At 38.9% G+C, this 20,674-nt stretch overlaps 1 protein-coding gene across 4 annotated transcripts in view; it reads right to left on the bottom strand.

Annotated features, from left to right (window-relative positions):
- ZNF609 (zinc finger protein 609) overlaps positions 1-20,674 on the bottom strand; it is a 208,802-nt gene that overhangs the window by 160,641 nt on the left and 27,487 nt on the right. The gene's annotated exons all lie outside the window — the stretch shown is intronic.

Consider the following 20,674-nt stretch of genomic DNA (forward strand, 5'->3'; position numbering starts at 1 on the left):
AACTAAACTGAGAGCCCAGAGAAAAACCCATACATATACAATCAAATGACTTGTCATAAATGACAAATCTATGAGAGTGTCAAGACAATCCACGAGGAGGAAAGAACAACTTTTTCAATTAGTAGTGCTGGGAAAACTGGATATCCACATGCAAAAGAATGAAGTTGGACTCCTACCTCATACCTTGTACAAAAATCAACTCAAAATGGATCAAAGGTCTAAATCTAAGAGTGAAAACTATAAGACTCATAGAAAAAAGCATAGAAGTAAATCTTATGACCCTGGATTAGACCATTGTTTTTTTTAGGACACCAAAAGCACAAAAAACTAAAGGAAAAATAGATGAATTGGATTTCATTTAAATTTCAAAATTTAAAACTTTTGTACTTCAAAGAAGTACACTATCAAGAAAGTGAAGACAATCTACAGAAATGGGAGAAATTACTTGTCAATCATATATCTGTTAAGAGACTAGTATCCAGAATATATAAACTCTTAACAATTCAACAAAAAGACAAATAACCCAGTTAAAATATGAGCCAAGAATCTAAATAGACCTATTTTCAAAGAAAATATATAAATAGCCAGTTAGCAAATGACAAGATGCTCATAATCAATAGTTATTAGAAAAATGCAAATCAAAATCACAATGAGATACAATTTCACACTCATTAGGATGGCAATAACCAAAAAAAAAGGACAATAACAAGTGTTGCTGAGGATTAGGAGAAATCAGAATCCTTGTATATTTGCTGGTGGGAATGTAAAATGGTGCAGCTACTCTAGGAAAAGTCTGGCAGTTCCATTAAATGTTAAACATACAGCTATCGTATGACCCAGCAATTCCCATCATGGGTATATACCCAAGAGCAGTGAATACATGTCTACACAGAAACATTTAAGTGAATGTTCATAGCAACATTATTCACACAGCCAAAAAGTGAAAACAATCCAATGTCTATCAGTAATGCAAAGGTAAACAAATCTAGTGTATCTATATAATGGAATATTATTCAGTCATAAAAAAAAAGAATGGTGTACGTGTATGAACCTTGAAAACATTATGCTAAGTGAAAAGAGCCAGACATAAAAAGTCACATATTTTATGATTCCATTTATACGGAATATCCAGAACTGGCAAAGCTATAGAGATATAAAGTAGATTAGTGATTGGCAGGGGCTGAGGGAAAAAGAAAATCGTGTGTGTGTGTGTGTGACAGAGAGAGAGAGAGAGAGAGAGAGAGACAGACGTAGAAAGACAGGGAGGGAGGGAGGGAGGGAGGTGGAGAGGGAGGGAGGTGGAGAGGGAGGGAGGGAGAGAGAGAGAGAGACAGACAGACAGACACACAGACAGATTGCTGATAGGTACAAAGCCTTCTTTTAGAAGTGATTAAAGAATTGTGGAATTGAATAATGATGATAAGTTACCTGTAAAGCACACTCATCCCAAAAATTTTTTCCAATTTTATGGAAAAAGATTATTTTCTATTTTTTGGCAATATCAAAGCCATCTGATAAACATGCAAAAAGCAAAAATTCTGTCCACAGGTTAGGCCACCAGACATCATTTCTCAACCTTCTATTTAAGTTATTCACATGGAAGATTTTCAAATTTTCCTAGATTTCCTTAAAGTCTTAAGTCAGGCTGTTGGCAAAGCTTACCATTAGATAGTCAATCATGATTAATTTCTTCAAACCAAAGTGCTGATGATAGTTCCAAAAGTTAGTCTCAGAGTTGCTAGAGTAACTGTTTTGATTGGAAACTCCCTCTCCCTTTTATATGGAGAATCCATGTTAAATGAAAAGAAAATCTATAATAACAACCCATCAGTATAGAATGCATACGTTCAGAGAATATAAATTACAATATACCCAGCTAGCATCTCTCCTCATTTCTGTCCTGTTCCTATTATAAGGGTATATTAATGAATGTCCCCTTTGGGAATGGCTACACCTGATGTTGCAAATGCCAAAGAGTACTTTTAAACATCAGTCTCTTATAGTCCCATCTCATTTCAACATTAAGGAGGAATAATAAATATGTCCAAAATACATTTCCCTATTAGGCTAGGATTTCCACTTTCTTTACCACAAACCTCTAAGAGCTAAAAATCTAAATATCTAATAAGCAGAAGCTCCAGCCTAGACAATATAACAAATCCAGATGGAAAAATTATACAGAAAAAGAAGTGGATTTGTTTCCATGTAGTTGCCTTAACTAAAACGTTACTCTAGGGTAAAAGAATCCCTGTAGCTTGGTTTGTCTCAAAATTCCACAAAAGATAGCCCTTTTCTATTTACACAATAAAAAAATCTCATGAGACTTTCTTGACCAAGTTCATCAATGAAAGCAAATTATTATGTTAACTGACACCACAGATACCTTTTTCCCAAAAGGAGAAAGTGGGTTAACATTCAGCCTTTAAAAATAACAAAACCTTTCCCCCTATATATTCATTAAAGATACCAGTTCAGGTTGTGATCTCACGGTTGTGAGATGGAGCTCCAAGTTGGGTTCTGCACTGACAGTGTGGAGCTTACTTCGGATTCTCTCTCTCCCTCTCCCCTGCTCTCTCCTCTTTATCTCTAAATAAATAAACAAAACTTAAAAAAAAAAAAGACAATCATAGATAAAGATAAAAATTTGGCTTGAGACAAGTTATAAAAAATTTAAATATGGATGACAGAGTTTCATACTCCAGGGTGAGATTTCATCAAATGTAATAAAACCTAGCCAAGCAAGGCCAGACCAGGTCAGTTCCCTAGTGGGAAAATTAAATAAGCTTAAGGGAACAGAGTTGAGATTCATGAGGTATAGATGATGTCCAAGCCAATTCTGAACCAATAATCTAGCCAGATTCACAACATTAAAGAAATTATTCTAAGAAAATGATAGAACTAAATATGATTTTTCTGTTTTTCCTTTTAACTTTCTGCATTTTCCACATTTTTAATAAAACACTTATTACTTTTATGATATTTAAAACTTTTAAAAGATTAATAGTTTTTTTCAAGAGTAGCATTTAACACCTAAATGCTCAAACTTCACTGACAGAAAATAATCTCAAAGAAACATAAAACCAAGTGGAAATGTTGCTGTAATTCACAAGGTCAAGACAGTCTCACTTGCCAAGTAGACAGTTTACCCTGAGGGCATCAGAGATAACAATGCTTGTACTTTGCCCCAATCTTTTCTCTGACAAAATAGGCTTTTGTCTATAGTCACCAGATGCCTCAGCAAGTGCCTTAGCCAAGTGCCAGAGGCTCAGAGCATAGATAACGCAGCTGAATCTTGGTACTCTCGTACAGGGATTAAGAAACAATCCCCAGCCCACAACCCTATTGAGCAAGCTTTGGCAGTTGCCAGGGTCAGTAAAGAATAATGAGGGGACAGGGGTCCAGAGGCATAGTTGTACCTCTTTCCCATACCAATGCTCTCTCTTTTGTTCTCAGCTGTTTCACTCGGCTGCCAACTTCAGATCTTACTGATCTCCTTGGTTTAGCCACCATGGCTGTCTATCTTCTTTAAAAAACCATGCTGGCAATGATTGGATTTTAGTAAAACTTAAAACACTTCCAAATAAACTGAGGGTTCCTTGTTTAGGGCACTTTCATAAAAGTTACGAGCCCTGATTCTACCTAGTGAAATCCCTTCTGGCTTTCGTTTTAGCAGACCAGAATACTAACAGCCTGTTCTAGAAGAGTTGTAAAACACTCAATATCCAACTATTTCCTGTACCTTGAAATGTTAATACTAAGAAAGAAGGAGGGAAAAAAATAAAACAAAACAAGAAAAGGAAGGGGGAAAAAACTCTTCCTCTCAGGGCAATGCCCAGACCTCAGAGACCAGGTCCAAGCTCCCTCCCTGCTCTATTTCCAGTCAACCTACGGCCAAAGCCAAGAACAATCCTTCCACTTACAGAGCCTTCCACACTTTTCTCTCCTCAGCCAACTTTGGAGCCAGGATGAGTGACTCTGTTGGCACATGCCAGTTCTTGTTTATGAGCTCAGTTGGTTTTTACCACCTCAAAGGCTGTCTGGCCCAAGGCCTGCCCTCTCTTTACAGGATCTTTCAAACTTCAAAACAGTATCTTTTCTTGGACTCCTCGCAAGACAATGAGGTGTGTTACTTAACCTATTGCTTTCAGCTTGGGTCCTATCCAAAGACTTCTCTGGAGACTATATTCTCAGGGAGCAATGTCACCTAATACAGAAGGACATTCTACCCTTCCATACAAAGAAGATAAAAACTGAAAGATTATATATATATTTTTTTAAGGGGGGGTGCAAGTGAGCAGGAGGCAGAGAGAGAGAGGGAGACAGAGGAGAGGGAGGGGGAGGGGAGAGATGAAGGGGAGAGGGAGGGAGACGAGAGAGAAGAGGGGCTCACCCAAAGCAAAGCTCATGTTTACCTGAAGTGGGGCTCATGCTCACCCAAAGCCGGCCTCAAGCTCACCCAATGTGGGACTCAAACTCACAAACTGTGAGATCATGCATGACCCGAGCCAAAGCCAGAGGCTTAATGACTTAGCCACCCAGGAACCCCTGAAAGACTTTATATTAAAGGTAAAAGCAAACACTTTGAGAAGTAACTTCAGTGACCATCAAGAAAGGGGTCATAAGAGTTGAAGTGACAAAAATAAAGCAATCCTCTTCCTTTGCTGTCACAGAATAGCAGAGTGGGTGGGAGGGAAAATACCTGTTTTGCTGATATTTCAACTCTGTCCTGTGTCCAGAACTTATTTCTGAAAATCTTGTAAAAGAGATTTTCCTAGATTTAATTCCACACCCTATTGGCTAGACTATGAGTGAAAATCTAGATAGATATCATTATGGGTTCAGCCTGGTTCTCTATTGCCTTTAGTGAAAACACTTTGTTTTGTGGAAACATAACATTCACAACAGAAAACTGTATATTTTATATATACAACTCCCTCCATTTTCATGAACGTACACTGCTGTGTAAGTAACGCAACAGGAAACAGCGTTTTAGCAAATGGTTCTCTAATGGAGATTTTTGCTCTCTAGAGGACATATGACAACGTCTGTAGACATTTCTGGTTGCCTCGATTTAGGGAAAATGCTACTGGCATCAAGTGTGTAAAGGCAAGGATGCTGCTAAACATCCTACTATACACAAGACTGCCCCTCACAACAAATTACCTAGTCTCAAATGCCAACGGTGCTCTTACTAAAATCTGTAGATTACAACAATGCAGAAACTCTCTTGTGTTTCCTCTCTAGAAAGGACTTTGAAATGCAAAACTCCTTTACTTTAGTAGAAAAGCTGCTATTACATGATGCTATAAGGAGGTAAGACAGAGCCTCAGTGATCACAGATGAAAAAACTCACCTGCCTAGAAATGCAGGAGAGGTTCCAAGGAAGAGAAAAGAAAATGGTACACACATTTGTTGCTGGCCTACAACTACTAGATAATCATATACTGTAAATGCATAGTATATGAAAAGTGACATTCAGAGGTAATTTTGCAAGATTCCACATCTATTAAGTGCTGAGATGCAAATACAAATCTAATTGCAAAGTCTATGCTTTATAATTATGTAAAATTTATGGAAGTTGAGACTGATTTGGAAGAGACAGCAAAAAGCAGAAAAAATATGGGAAGTGGTTAAAGTAAGAAAAACAAAGATTACCTTCACTGTTTACAAGTAGCACAAACAAGAAAGGAACTTTCCCTTAAAGCATGACTCAAGCCAGTAAACCAAATCTGACTATAGAACCAAGCAAGTTCTAGACTACCTTTCAGGGGATTTTTAAATGTTTTTGTAGACATGTGTTCCTGTTGTAGTTTTGTATGCTCTCCATTTCACAGCGAAGCACTTCTTAACATGCCATTTAAGTTAGTACCTTCTTGGTGTTCCTCAAGGACCTATCCTGGGCCCTCTTCTTTTCATCTCATTCAACAGACATGTTCTCCCTGGGTAAGCTCATCCAGTTGTATGGCATCAGTTACAATTTACTGGTTCATATTAATAACTCCTAAATCTTTATATTTCCAATTCTTTCTCATGACCTCCAGACCTTAAGGAACTTTTCTACTTAGTTGTTCATCATTTAACTCTCTCCTCCAAATTAGCTACTATTCATCCTTCAGATATTTACTCAAACCTTTTCATGGATATTTTCTCTGCACCTACCCTGATATGCATGTGATTATTTGCTTCCATTCTATCTCTCCTACTAGACTGTATGCCCCATTGGACTTATTGTTCAGTAGCATGCAAAATGAACTTTGGAAAAAAAAATTTTTTTTTTAAGTATTCTCTACACCCAACATGGGGCTTCAACTCACAACCCTGACATCAGGAGTCACACACTTCTCCGACTGAGCCAGCCAGGTTCCCTGAACTTTGGAAATGGTTTTGAAAGATACAGAACACATAAGCAGTAGAAATGTGGGAAGGAACCATCCCTAAGATAAGATCAGTAAAAGAATATTTAAGAAAAGATCATTTTTAAGGATGCCTGGCTGGCTCAGTCAGTAGAATATGTGACCCTTGATCTTGGGGTTATAAATTCAAATCTCATGGCAGGTGTCGAGATTACTTAAAAATAAAATATTTTTTTTTAAAAAAGATAATTTTTACTAAGTGAGCACCACACTAAAATCTAAGTGTCCTTTATAAGTACTGTTTTTGGAGGGCACCCGGTGGATGGCTCAGTCAAGTTAAGCGTCTGACTCTTGGTTTTGGCTCAGGTCACAATCTCACAGTTTGGGAGTTCGAGCCCTGCATCGGGCTCTGCACTGGCAGTGAGGAGACTGTTTGGAATTCTCTGCCTCTCTCTCTCTCAAAAATAGACAAACATTTTTTTTTTTTTATAAGTACTGTGTTTTCGTTTCTCGGGAGGTATGTAGGCCCAAGACACCATCACTTCCTATCAACTCCTAATCTATCCTAATCTCAAATCTATCCTAATTTCAAATCCCTAGTCATAACCATTTCTAAAGATAAACCAGTCATTTGCCATTGTCTTACTAAGAGCAAGTAAATGCTTGGTAAGGAAAGTACAAATATTTGTTTGTTGTTGTTAAAAATAAAAACAAACCACCAAAGTTTACTTTCAAGCACTCATTCCCCACATCACAGAGCCCAACCCCACTATCTCTTCACTGCCACTAACTTCCAGACATACCTCTCACGCTGTCACCAGTTTTTTTCGACAAGCTTTCACCAGTATCAAAGCTTTATGGGGGCAAGGGAATGGGAAGGATTAAAGTGGATGTGCTGGCCCTTTTCTCCTGACTTGGGTTATTAGATACGAAATAGTGGGTGAAATGTGACTAGGGAATAAAAACAAATGAAAAACCTGAAAATTTTGGACAAATATGAAAATGTCATTGTATTGTTTTCCACCTATCTTCCCAGACTTTTCTCTGCTCTGAATGCCACTTCAGGTCACTATCTAGCAGATAGCAGATGCCAGGGACAGCCCTACCTAACTTGGGTCCTAAGTAACAATTAATCTTTGCCTCTGTGTGACATCTGGACACTTACCTGTTTAGTTCTAAGGGAGTGTTTAGAGGGTGGGGAAGTGGCATTATTTTAAGACTTTAAGTCTGTTCCACATCTATTACCCGTTCTGAAAAGAAGCTCCATTTCACAAAGGCTAAGGGGCAAAACCCAGAACTTCCCAAGTCAGTAAGTTTAGAATGTCCATTTCTGGGAGCTTTGCCCTGCCCAAACTGCTTCCTAGGTAGAGGCAAACGGTACTTCTCTTCTTTCTCAGCGATGTATTGGCCTACACCCAGAATCATTTTTATTTAGCTCTTTAACATGAAAACTTCTGTTTAACCTGTCCTCTTGGGCATTTTATAAACTATGTTCTGTCCAAGAGCTGCCACTAGTGTACAGCTAAAAGCATAGCATGGGCATCAAGCCTTCAAATAAGGTATACCACATCTCTAAGCAGTGCCATCTCTAAGCAGGAGCTAAGCAGTAGCTTAATAGCAATTTCAAAGTATGGGTAAAACCTCATTGTCAATAGTATAATGGTTTTCTTGATACAACCAATGCTGTGCCCAGACCAAGATGGATGCCCATGTAGAACATAAAAAATGGTCCTTTTTTTTTTTTTTTAAAGGATTTTATTTTTAAGTAATCTCTACACCTACTGTGGGGGCTTGAACCCACAACTCCAAGATCAAGAGTCCCATGCTCCACAGATTGAGCCAGCCAGGTACCCCCCCAAATGGTTATATTTTCCTGGTTACTTATTTTCAACGGGGGAGGAGGAAGAAAAGACCTCTCTAAATCTGCCTAACTAAATATAATCCCACTTCGTTAAGACAGGATTCTCAGAAATAACAAAAAATAATTAAAACAACATGCTGTTTTAAAAAGCATAGTTTAGATTCTAGCTCAAAGTCAGAAAAGGACAGAAAGCAGAGTACCTCAAAGACGTCACCAAAGACACTAAGCTTAAGAGAGACTAGGCTCAGGGATATTTATGTTGGTAAGAAGAGAATAGCTTTGTTCTTCAGTTTGCCTATAAAGTAATTCTTGTTTAATTCAAGGCTAAGACTTGAGGCTACCATATAGAAATGGACTATTTCTTCACTGATCAAAGGAACTTAAAGAGAAAGAATTTGTGGGTATGAAGAACATTAAAGTTAGACTTGAAAAGTAAATGCTACAAGAGAATAATCATATGAAGCCGGATTCAATCCAAGGACCTATGAATCTCCACTACATAGAGAAATCTAGACCCCAAGATTTCCTCTGCCATAAAATAATTTGGTACACTAAATAGATAACTGGATATATACATTTACCACAATCAAAAAACTTTATGTGGCTGGCAATTAAAAGAAAAGAAAGAACAATTTCAAAGGTATAGGCCTCTTGGTTATTCCAGTCATTGAGTATACACTCTGGAGCGAGCCAGAGATGGTAGACTTGAACAGCCGTTCACTTATCTGGTTTCCAATCCCATGTGCTTCTCATAGTGTAAGTACTTAGCCAGGATTAGGGTAACTCTAGTTACAAACACACTTCATCAATACAGTCCATAAACACAAGCCAGGTTTTACACGAGACCTCAACAAAAAAATAATGGTTTGTTTCAATGATGGAAAAAAAACTGGGTTGAATTTATGAAGCCAGTATGTCAATCTCCCAACATGGTGTCATATTAAGTGATTTTACGAGTATTTTCTGACCAAGTACTTCATACCCTGACTTTAGAACCTGATCCTTGTAAGAGATGGGAAAGGATAGGACAGATATCAGACATAAACAAAAATTAAAAATTTTCTCAACCTCTTTCTGAAATTGTTATAAGCAATCAGCTTGTTTGATTTCAAGTCTCCACATTCTCAATCTAAGCACATATGTATAAGCAAAATGAAAAATGCCTTATGGCATATTTTATCTCAAACAGACACTCTACCAGATGTTTAGGAATCTGCATACTGACGGATTTAAGATCTAGTCTAATATGGTGTATATAAATGTGTAGTCACATCGTATGATGACTTCTTCCCACATTTGCCATTTTTTCTCTTCCTATTCAGTGGTATATGTATTTGAAATACTCCAAGACCTAAAAGGATCCATCTAAAGTAGAGATTAATGTAAATTCAGAAAGCATAGGTAATACATGTGCTAGTACTCAAAACCACGTTTTAAATTTTATTATATGAGAATTTAAGGTCACATAATTATAATTCTGGCCAAAATATGGCATTCCATAATGTTCTGAACTGAATTTGCAGCATATTCAAATATGTGTTCATCTCTGAAAGCAACTGTAGCACTCTAATTATTCTTCCTCAGAGACTTAAAATCCCAGCAGGGAAATACCTTATACGCAAAAACACTTAATTCTCTTCTTGATTTCAAATAAGTAGTATGCAGTATAAAGAAAAAAAAAAGGAAATAACTTAGATGAGACTTCTATTTATGTGAGGTGATGCTCGGTCTTCTAAAAACAGCATGTTTAAAATCAGTGTGTCCAGAAACATGCTCAGGAATAAGGTCTTAATTGGATAGCTGCATTATTTGGGGGTCATGAATTTCCAGAAAATTAGGGACACCTATCGTCTAATTAATAAGCACAGAAATACATTCAGAAACAGATTAGAAAATAAACTGGAGCACTTAGTTGGCAAGCATCTGACTCTTATTTTCGGCTCTGGTCATGATCTCACGGGTTGCTATCAAGCCTTGAGTTGGGCTATGAGATGGGCTTGGAGCATGCTTCAGATTGTCTCTCTCCCTTTGCCCCTCCCCAGCTTATGCTCTTTCTCAAAGGAAAGAAAGGGGAGGGGGGAGAGGAAGAAGGAAGGAATGAAGGAAATAAACTGCTTTTATATTAGCAATAAGTTTAGATTATCTAAACCTGTCTTCTGCTCCCTTCTAATTTATGTTTTTTAAAATATCACAAAGAGTCAAATGCCAAATGTAGTCTTAAGAATTTTGCTCAAATTTGCCTTAAAAATTCTGGAATAATTTAAAATTGAATCAGTAACAATGATACGGATGTTCTCACTTAAAATCTATAACTATGAGAAACTCAGTAATTAGTTCTCCTAATTAAGGGGGTAACAAGAAGTTAGAGTCATTCTAACTGTATTCCTAACTGATTGAACCCAACACAATGACTGAGAAATGAAAAAGGAGAGTTGGAGGAGAATCTTGAGCATGATGAAAAACACTTGAGAATCATATATCTAAAGTGCAGTGCATAGCTCCATCTGGAAATGGCAAAAAACCAGGGTCAACTTCTACAATGACAGTGGCTTTTAACCAAGAGGTACAATAAAATCACCTGTTAAAGTTAAAAAAAAAAAGAAAGTACATGTTTGGGGTTCCGCCCTAAAGGTTTTACTTCAGCAGGGGACTTTTACTTTTTTAGTCACTCTAAAGTGACTCTGATATGCACCGCCAGTTGAGAAGCTTCCACACTAAAAGACTCTGCAGCCTGAATGTTAATTTCTCTAACCTCATATTATTTTGCTTGGTGTATGATGAGTACATACACCTCCTTTCTACTTCACTCTCTGTACCTTTCACTAAGCTTTCATTCAGATACAGGGGTAAGTGCTTTACTTCTGAAGAAACATATCTAACAGGAAATATCAACTCTGAGTTGAGTGAGTTGGGTACCAGTTTACAAAAAACTTTAATGGAAAGAACCCATTACTAAACAAAAACAGAGGCCAAGAGAAGACATACAGATGGCCAACAGGTACATGAAAAGATCTTCAATGTCACTAATAATCAGGGAAATGCAAATCAAAACCATATTAAATCATGACCTCACACCTGTTAGAATAGCTATTATTAAAAAGGCAGGGGCTCCTGGGTGGCTCAGTCAGTTAAGCATCTCACTTCGGCTCAGGTCCTGATCTCACGGTTTGTGAGTCTGAGACTTGCATCAGGCTCTCTGCTGTCTGCACAGAGCCTGCTTTGGATCCTCTGCCTCCCTCTCTCTCTGCCTCTCTCAAACAAACAAACAACAACAACAAAAATTGTAAAAAACCAAACCAAACCAAACCATGGGGCGCCTGTGTGGTTCAGTCAGTTGAGCACTGACTCTTATTTCAGCTCAGGTCATAATCTCGCAGTTCATGAGTTTGAGCCCTGGGTCAGTTGACACTCTTAGCGCAGAGCCTACTTGGGATTCTTTCTCTTCCTTTCTCTCTGCCCCTCCCCTGCTCTCATTCTCAGCCTCTCTCAAAATAAATAAGCTTAAAAAATAATAATTTAAAAAAAGGCAAGAAATAACAAGTGTTATATATATATATATATATATAACAAGTTTGTTATAGAAAACAAAATCACTAATTTGAAAAGATACATGTACCCCCATGTTCACTGCAGCATTATTTACAATCACCAAGACATGGAAACAACCTAATGTCCACCAATGGATGATTAAAGAAAATGTGGTATATGTATATATAAATAAAATGGAGTATCTTTCATTCATAAAAAAGAATGAAATCTAACTATCTGCAGCTACATGGAGGGACCTTGAGGGCACTATGCTAAGTGAAATAAGTCAGAAAAATACAGGGGTGCCTGGATGGCTCAGTCAGTTGAGTGTCTGACTCTTGATCTCAGCTTAGCTCATGAACTCATGGTTTGTGGGATCAAGTCCCAAGTTGGGCTCTGCAGTGACAGTGCAGAGCCAGCATGGGATTCTCTCTCCCCCTCTCTCTCTGCTCCTCCCCTGCTTGTGTGTGCTCATTCTCTCTTTCTCTCTCTCTGGCTCTCAAAATAAATAAGTTAAAAAAAAAAAAGATAAATACTGTATGATTTCACTTATATGTGGAATCTAAACAAAACAAATAAACACTCAAACTCATAGATACGGAGAAAAGACTGATGGTTGCCTGATGTAAGGGGTGAGGAGAGGGTGAAAAGGAGTTGAAATGAATAAGCTATGGAGATATAATTAATGTATGGCATGGTGACCATAGCTAGTAATATTGTACTGCAGGGGTGCCTGGGTGGCTCAGTCAGTTAAACCTCTGATTTCGGTTCAGGTCGTGATCTCACAATTCATGGGTTTGAGCCCTGCATCTGGCTCTGTGCTGATAGCTCAGAGCCTGGAGCCTGCTTTAGATCATGTGTCTCCCTCTCTCTCTCTCTCTCAAAAATAAACACACAAAAAAATTAATAAGATAATACTGTATTGCATATGCAAAAGTAGTTAGTAGCATATATCTTGAAAGTTCTCATTGCAAGAAAAAATTTTGTAAATATATGTAGTTATGGATGTTAACTAGACTTACTGTGGTGATCATTTTGCATCATATACAAATACTGAATATGTCATACACCTGAAATAGTGTTACATCATTATTTACATACAATGTTACATCATTTATAGCTTATAACGTTACATCATTTATAGCTTAAACTAAAAAGACCAAGAAAAAATTTAATGACCAGGTCTGGCTCATCTAAACACAATCTAGTATTGGCTACTATGGCTAAAATCCAATAATCTAAAATTAAAAAATACTCCATTAGTGTATTTTTCAGGCACAGTCAAATTATACTCTCCCAATGGACAACATTTCAGGTTAAAAACTGACCTCTACCAAAAATCTAGGAACTGCCTTTTTATTTCCTGCAGCTAGTGACAAGTCTACAAAAAGAAGTATCTTAATCCTTATTCTTCTCCTGCCTGTTCAGACTACCTATAGTTCTAATTCCTTCAAAAGGCTGAAATCTGCACTTCTTATGGATTAAAAGAAGGAAAAAAACTTTCTAAACTAAAGCAATGTTCCATTCATTTCAATCCTGAAAAAATGGTTCAGAAGGCCTGAGTATATATTAAAACAAAACAAAACAAAAACACAACTCTGATTTTAATGGGAAACAGCTAAGAGCCATGGTTCTACAACCTGAGATCAGCCCTGTACCAAAAGGAGTTCAACAAATGCTTCTAAACTAATCAAACAGTGTAACTCCAAACCTCAATGGCTCCAAATGCTCTTAATCAATCTCTCCTCAAGCCTTCCTCGAAATCAGGAGTTAGAATACAAGCGATCATCAACTCATTCCTTTCTAAAACCACCAGGGAGTTAATTCTTTAAAGTCACTAAAGATATCCTTGCATCTTAATTTCACAATGACCTTGCACCTCATACCTAGTAACAGTATCAGCAATAGTTAACATTTATTGAGTAGTTACTCTACGCTAGGCACTGTGCTGATTGCTTTTGTGCTTTATCTGATCTAATCTTCACAATAAGATCAGTACTATTATTCACTTCTATATTACAGAAGAGAAAAGCTTGGAAAAGTTAAATATTTTAAATACCTCCACTGCTCTCAAAGTCCCAAACCCTTAGGTACTCCTTCCAATTTGCTCCTCACTATTAAGAGGGGGGAAGGTGCTCTACAACAGCAGATCTCAAACTTTAGTATCATAGTCAAAGAAAGAGCTAATGTTGAAATACAAATTGCTGGGCCTCAACCCCAGGGTTTTTGATTTGGGAGATTGGAATGGGCTCTGATATTTGCATTTCTAACAAGTTGCCGGCTGCGCTGCAGCTGCTGGTACAGGGGACTACTGCTTTAGAAAGTAAAAGGAAGCAATCCCCTCTCACCTAAGCTGTCACTTTCTCATGTGAAAACACTTCTCTACAGAGTACTTCTAACAAGAGAGACACTTAGGATTTAAAAAAACCTCCAAGGTCTGAAAGCTGAAATACTTCTTTCTTCCCCCCACTTCACAAAGGTTCTAATATCACCAATGACATTAAGGCAGTGGATATCCAGAAAAAGGAAAATTAAGAACAGAATGATTGTAAATTCTGCTCAAGAGCCTCTTACCATCCCCATTTTACTTCTTCTGCCTAAAAGTATTTCCTTTGGGTATCCTAGGGCAAGAGAAACGCCAAAAGAAAAAGGAGGTGGACTGTTTTATAATACTAAAAAATCGAGGACAGCTTCTAAAAATGTAATAGAATTTTGCCCTATAAACAGAAAATCTCTAAATGCTATAAATTTCTTCTCTTTTTTGTCATACTATCCTTCATCTCAAAAGAGCTATTCCCCTTACCCAAGACTAACCCAAAGTCTATCCTTTCTTAGGGAGCTTCAACATTGATTATGTCAATGTCATCTAGGATGAATGACTTCAGGCATAGGATTTGTTAAAAATGTCTCCTCAGCCAGCCAGGGAAGCTTCTTACTTGGGTGGGTGCTGTCAACCATGACTAAACTGTACCAAGAGAAATATATTTTAAAACATTAATATGGCCTGGCACCTTCCTGATGTTAATCCTTCCAGGCCCATCCCAATGGCACAACTGGGAAATTAACTGAAGAGAAAAGCAATCTTCCCTTTGCTCTCTACTTTCAGATGCTCCTCTTCTACAGCTTTGCCATGCACAGCCTCATTCTATACATATACACAGAGATAGAACATGCGCGCACACACACAAATAACTCTCGGCAGGAACCAAAAATCAAAGCCTAACCCCACGGTTTTGAAGTGAGCAAGTCCAATTTCCTTCTTTGTAGCCCTTGACACATGCTGGCTGGGAGCCGTCTGGATTTTTTTCTGCCTTGTTCCTGCACCAGAAGGCTCTGCACTGCAGGTCAGGGGATGATAAGGAAATGAACAGTGTAATTTCCAAGGCCTCTGAACACGGCCCTGTCAGCAGCTCTGGAGGCGGGTTACTCAAGCATGGCTTGAAGAGTGAAAACCACAGAGAGGAGGGCTCAGACAGCCAGCAGTGGCAGGATCTCAGCTGTGTATGTTACTGCCACCTCCAGCCTGAAAGCCCAAGCCCTGCTGCCTCCCTGGATGAGCTCTGCTGGTAAAAGCTCTTATACCCAAATGGCAAAAATACAAGTTCACACTAGGGGAGGAAGATTAAGAACTAGGACTTAGATTTTCCATGCACTCTTGTGTAGAAACAAAAAGCATTTAGTGTTCTTCCAGCATACACAAGATCGCGCGTGCTGGCAAACCCACAATAACATCTATCCAAAAAACCCAATCCCACATCAGGGAGATGGCCAGAAAGGAAACTCAATTTATATGAAATAATGAAATTCAACAGGCTACTTCAAGATCTTTTGAAGCCAATTTTTGGTCTCCCCCCTTCTGCAACCCCTACTATAAACACCAGGGGCTTTAGAAAACATCACCAGCATGAAAATTCCCTAACCTAGGCTTGGAACTTCTGAGCACAGTGCTCAAAATCTTAGCCAATATGTTTATCTATTTATACTGGGTTTCCTATACAGGTGGAATGTTATTGTATTTCAGCCCATTATTGCCTAGGGCATACTGAGACATATTTTAACTTAAATCATGTTTTTTTCTTTTTCTAACATTTACGGAATGCTTCCTACGAATTCAGTATTTATTTCAGGGCTTCCTACTGAATGCTAATCACTGTTCAAAGTGTTTTATATGAATTAAGTAGTTTAATCTCACAACAACCCTATGAACTATTGTTTTCCTCATTTTGCAGAAGAAAAAAATGGAGGTAGAACAGTTAACTTGATTAAGAACACTCAGTTAATAAGAGGCAGAGCTGGGATACACACCAGGTAGTCTGGCTCCAGTTTATGTGAAATTTAAATTTAGAAAGAAGGCTGGTGTTTTAACTCAAAAGTGGTGTCCAATACCCCCCTTATAAAGAAAATTCACAATGGTTCTCAAATGTTTAAGTATGTAACAATTATCTGGAGAGACCCTAAAACTTACTTAGCAGAACTGGGGTTGGGTCCACGAATCTGCATTTTTGACACTCAGGTGATGTGATACACATGGTTTTATGGGCCATATATTTAGGAACTCTACTGTAGATGGTAAACTGTAAGGTTCAAAGAGCAGGAATCTTCTGTTTATTCACTATATGTACCCAGCACTAAGCACAATACCTGGAATCTAAAATGCACTCAAAGTGTCAACTATTCTTCAATTAAAAATCTTTCAAATAAATAAAAATAAAATGCACTCGATTAATGTACCAAATGAATAATGGTATCCAACAGTATATCATGTCTTTTCAAAACAGTTAATATCTACAATACATTTAAGGTCTCCCTATTAGTGATAGGTCCAAGAAGCACCAGGTTTTTTTTCTTTCTCACAATTGCAAATAATGAGGGAGCTGGCAATGCCTCAATGATTACAATGGAAATTTGAATGCAATATTCCAGAACATAACACACACACACACACACACACACACACACACACACACAACCAAGCTCAAAGTAGCAGCTTAAAAGTAACTTTCCCTCTTTATATAGGATAGGTTCAACACCAGCTAAAATAGTTCTCTGCAAACATCATTATCATACCAAAGAAACTCACACTCAAGGATCCTTTGTTTACTGAGCCTCTACAATGTTAAAATCAGTAGGAAAAACAATGAAAACAATTTCAAGAGTATCTGGAAATTCACACCCAATGTTTCTAAGGTAGTCTTTAGAGTAGGCAAACAGAGAAGCCCTCCTGACAGTTGAAAACTTTTAACAAACCCCTGAGTAACAATATGCTATAAGAACCTGGGCACCAAAAACCTGGTCTCTAGGCCTGGCTTTGTCACTGACTACCTGTGAGAGCCTAGGCATGTCATATGACCTCCCTGGTCTTAGGTTCTTCCATAAAATGAGGAGACTGGACAAGATAATTTCCCTGTGGGCCCTCCTTGAATTACAACACCCAGATGGAAAACAGAGCTACTGAAGAAAAAATAAATTAAGCTCAGGCTTTGTTGCATCTCTGTCCCACATAAATATCAACTTGTTTTTAATTTTTTCCATGAAGAAAAATGCTGGAGGGCATTTGGCTTCAGGAGGAAAGGCTGACTGCTATGCCATCAATAGCTGAGATTGAACAGCTAGCTGAAGGAGGAAGGCGTTAAGAGCAAAAGCCTTGGATCAGAAGGAATAAAAGAGACCTGACCTTGGTTGGGCAATGAGAGATTGCAACAGGAGAGAACTGAGCTGGAAGGCATAAACTAGGGCAGGAAAAACAAAACCAAGGGCAAAGGAAGATGCTCTTAGAACACAGGATGCGATAGCAAGCATGATCAGAGGGGGAAAGAGCAAAGAGCACACACTTAATGGTTTTTTGGGTTTTTTTGTATCCTAAACTAATGGGGGTGGGGGGAGAGTGGTAATACATGTAACTTTCTGAGAGTAGCAGAAGCTGAGACCCCAAACAAGGGGAAAGCACAGTGCAGACTGTTCCTACCTTGCAAGATCAAAAACAGCAGCCAAAGAGCCCAGGGGAGCTTCTGGTTGCAAACCTATAGATCCCTTAGCCATTAGAGCCTACTGGTTACTTCATATGATTTGAAAAAAATAAGGAGTCTCACCTTAAATTCCTGGTTTAAGCCCAGACTCTTTCACAAGAGTCTGTACGGCAGGACAGACTCAGCACAGATACATCACTGCCTTCTGTGGTTTATAAATTCTTTTCTTCTTGCCTGTCAGACTGGCAATGCAAGCACTAAGCTCTAAGCTTGGAACATTCAGGCAGGCACGCTTCCTCCTCCCTACCTCCCCTTCCATCCCTAACTTAACAATCTATCAATCAAACCAAAGGCAAGGGAACAGGCAAGAGCTGAAAGGCTCTTGTTTATTCCTCAACATTCCCTCCCCCATCTCTTCAGCTGGCAGGAAGTAGGAGCAGCAGTATTCAATAACAATTTAGGGCAGCAGCAGTCGCTAAGAGCCATTTCTAGTCTCTCCTAGAACTCTGGGAAACATCACAGAAAGCCCTGCCAGAGAAAGGTGTGGTGGAGCTGAAGTGGGATGCCATGAAGGGAAATCCACATCCTTGGCTGACAGGTAATTCCCTCAGCCATAGCCTGAGATACCTACCTAGATGAGAAAGAAGGTCCTGAGGCAGATATTTTGAATACTCAAAGCTCCCTCATTAGCCAATGGGAGACATGTGACAATTCTATCCTATACCACAAACTCTATTTGTCTTCTGACACCAGTCAAGACACTTCCCAAATTTTATGAGTTTTCTTTCTTCATGATAGTTCCCAGTTCAGAGTATATAATTCCTAGATTATGTCAAAACATCTGTTTTGCTGTTTTAGTTCTGTTGGTTGTCCCCACATAGAAGGAACATTCCAAACCAATGAAGCCATAGGCAAGCCAGTATCTCAGACAGAAAATCCTAAAAGAAGTTTTCACAGATTCAACTTACAAGCTATAGGAGTAATCATCAAACAATGAGCCCCTATTATGCCCTAAACCCTGGAGTCCTTGTTTCTCAAAAGCTTTTCTGCTTTAAGACTCCTAGCCTTCTTTCCCCTTCAGTCTTTCCCTCCTCCCATTCCAGAAACACTCTCTCTCTGCACAGTGTTTTTATCTCCTAGCAACTTCCAAACATTTATTTAAATAATTATTTCAACAATCAAAAGGCTTTGGAAAGGCACCCCCCAGAACCAAACTGCTCAGAAGGGTTGAAGAACAGGGAAAGGAATTGAGAAACCAGGGTTTGGCTTACAGTAACATCAAACTGCACAGCAACTTTCTGCTTCTAAAAGTACTTCCCAGCAATTTTATCTTTCTTCCAAAAACCGAACCACAGTCTCTCTCCCTTTTCTCTCTCATTCCATTGCCCCATTTTCAGTCTCCTTGGGAGACAAGCCTTATATAGCACAGTTATATTATTAAAGGGCAAACCTCTCTGGCACCAAGTTGTTTTCTTTGCTGAATACATTGCATCTTTCAGCCCAATTATAATGTGAAGGGCAGCCACCCAACCGGTCCCTGGACATCTAAGAGAAAATAAGTTCCATTTGCTACTCTGTTGGAGACTACCATGGACATTTAGACTTAAAACTAACACGAAGCTCAGCATCATTAATCCTTTTACCTGTAGAGGACTACTGGGCCTACATGATTGTGACATGACTCAAAAGTTCTAAACCGAAAGGAAAATGAAGACCATTCTCAGAAGTGGCCACTTGTCAGCACAAGAAGAGCAATGATTATGAACATGGATATATGGCAAGAGTTTACTGCAGCCAGATGTAGGGAACAGTCTAATGGGCCTGGAACAGAAGCAAGAACTCCTGGTACTCCTAGGCCTCTTTAAAACAGTATTATCCATCTGCCCCCCAGAGAAAATGGTAAATCACAGCCCGCACAGGACGAGCCATGCCAGTAGCCAGCTGGAACTTGACGCTTCTGAGGTGGACTATAGCATCTGTCACCTAAAAACAGGCAGCTTCTCTGGCAGCTGCCTCTGGTGAAATGGAATGAACCATTGTGTTATTAGTGGAAGAAAATTCACAGCCCTGTTACTAGGGAAGCCCAGATGTTACTAAGAGCTACAGATGTGCCAGAGGCAAAGACCAAAATACCTAAGGCAAAGAAAGCAAAAGCTACCACTGGAATCCAGGCACTGAGAGGACACCACCACACAAACATACACATCCAGCCTCTATTTATTAACACTTACATATGGAAATAGGTATTCCCTGTTGCAGCTGATGTAATTACAGAGAAACCAATTTATGCCACATCTGCTGGGTTCAGCTGAAAGCACAGGGTGAGCAAACACAAAGCAGAAAAATCAAGAGCCAGTGAAGAGTTCATCACCAAGCCAGCCGCTTTGCAGGAAATTGTAAGCTGCTGAAGTTTAAAGCAGCCTGAGCTGACCCCAGACTCACACCGACTCTGCTCCAGCCCCGCAAGCTCTATTTCCTTAGACATGAACTAAGATCATCTTCCCAGAGGAGGAAAGCCCCTCCTGGGGCTGTAAGCACCTGTCCTTCCAACTCAAGCAGAAGGTAAGGTATCATTACACTGTTTGGCAGCTATTAAACCACCTGGACACTTTGATTACCAATAGTTGAGGGAGATTCTTGGCCAAGAACCATACTCTTAGTGGCCAAAGAATCTCTTTCAAGGCCAAACATGCATAGCCACAACACCAACTCATAAGGCCTGATTAAGTACCTCTTAGTACAGTCAGTACTTCCTGCTCCCTTATTTACCTTCCGCTTTGCTCTTTGGTAGACACCAATAGAACACCTGATAGATATCATGCCATGAAACTTATTTAACCTTTTTTCTTCCAGAAACCCAGCAGCACCATCTATCCCATTAAGAACAGCTCTCCACTGAAAGCCTATCATCCGCTTAGTAAGTTCATCAATAATTCTAAAGATGAAATACCAGTCAAGATGAGAAA

This window comes from Acinonyx jubatus, chromosome B3, assembly GCF_027475565.1.
Source record: "Acinonyx jubatus isolate Ajub_Pintada_27869175 chromosome B3, VMU_Ajub_asm_v1.0, whole genome shotgun sequence".
Lineage (NCBI taxonomy): Eukaryota > Metazoa > Chordata > Mammalia > Carnivora > Felidae > Acinonyx > Acinonyx jubatus.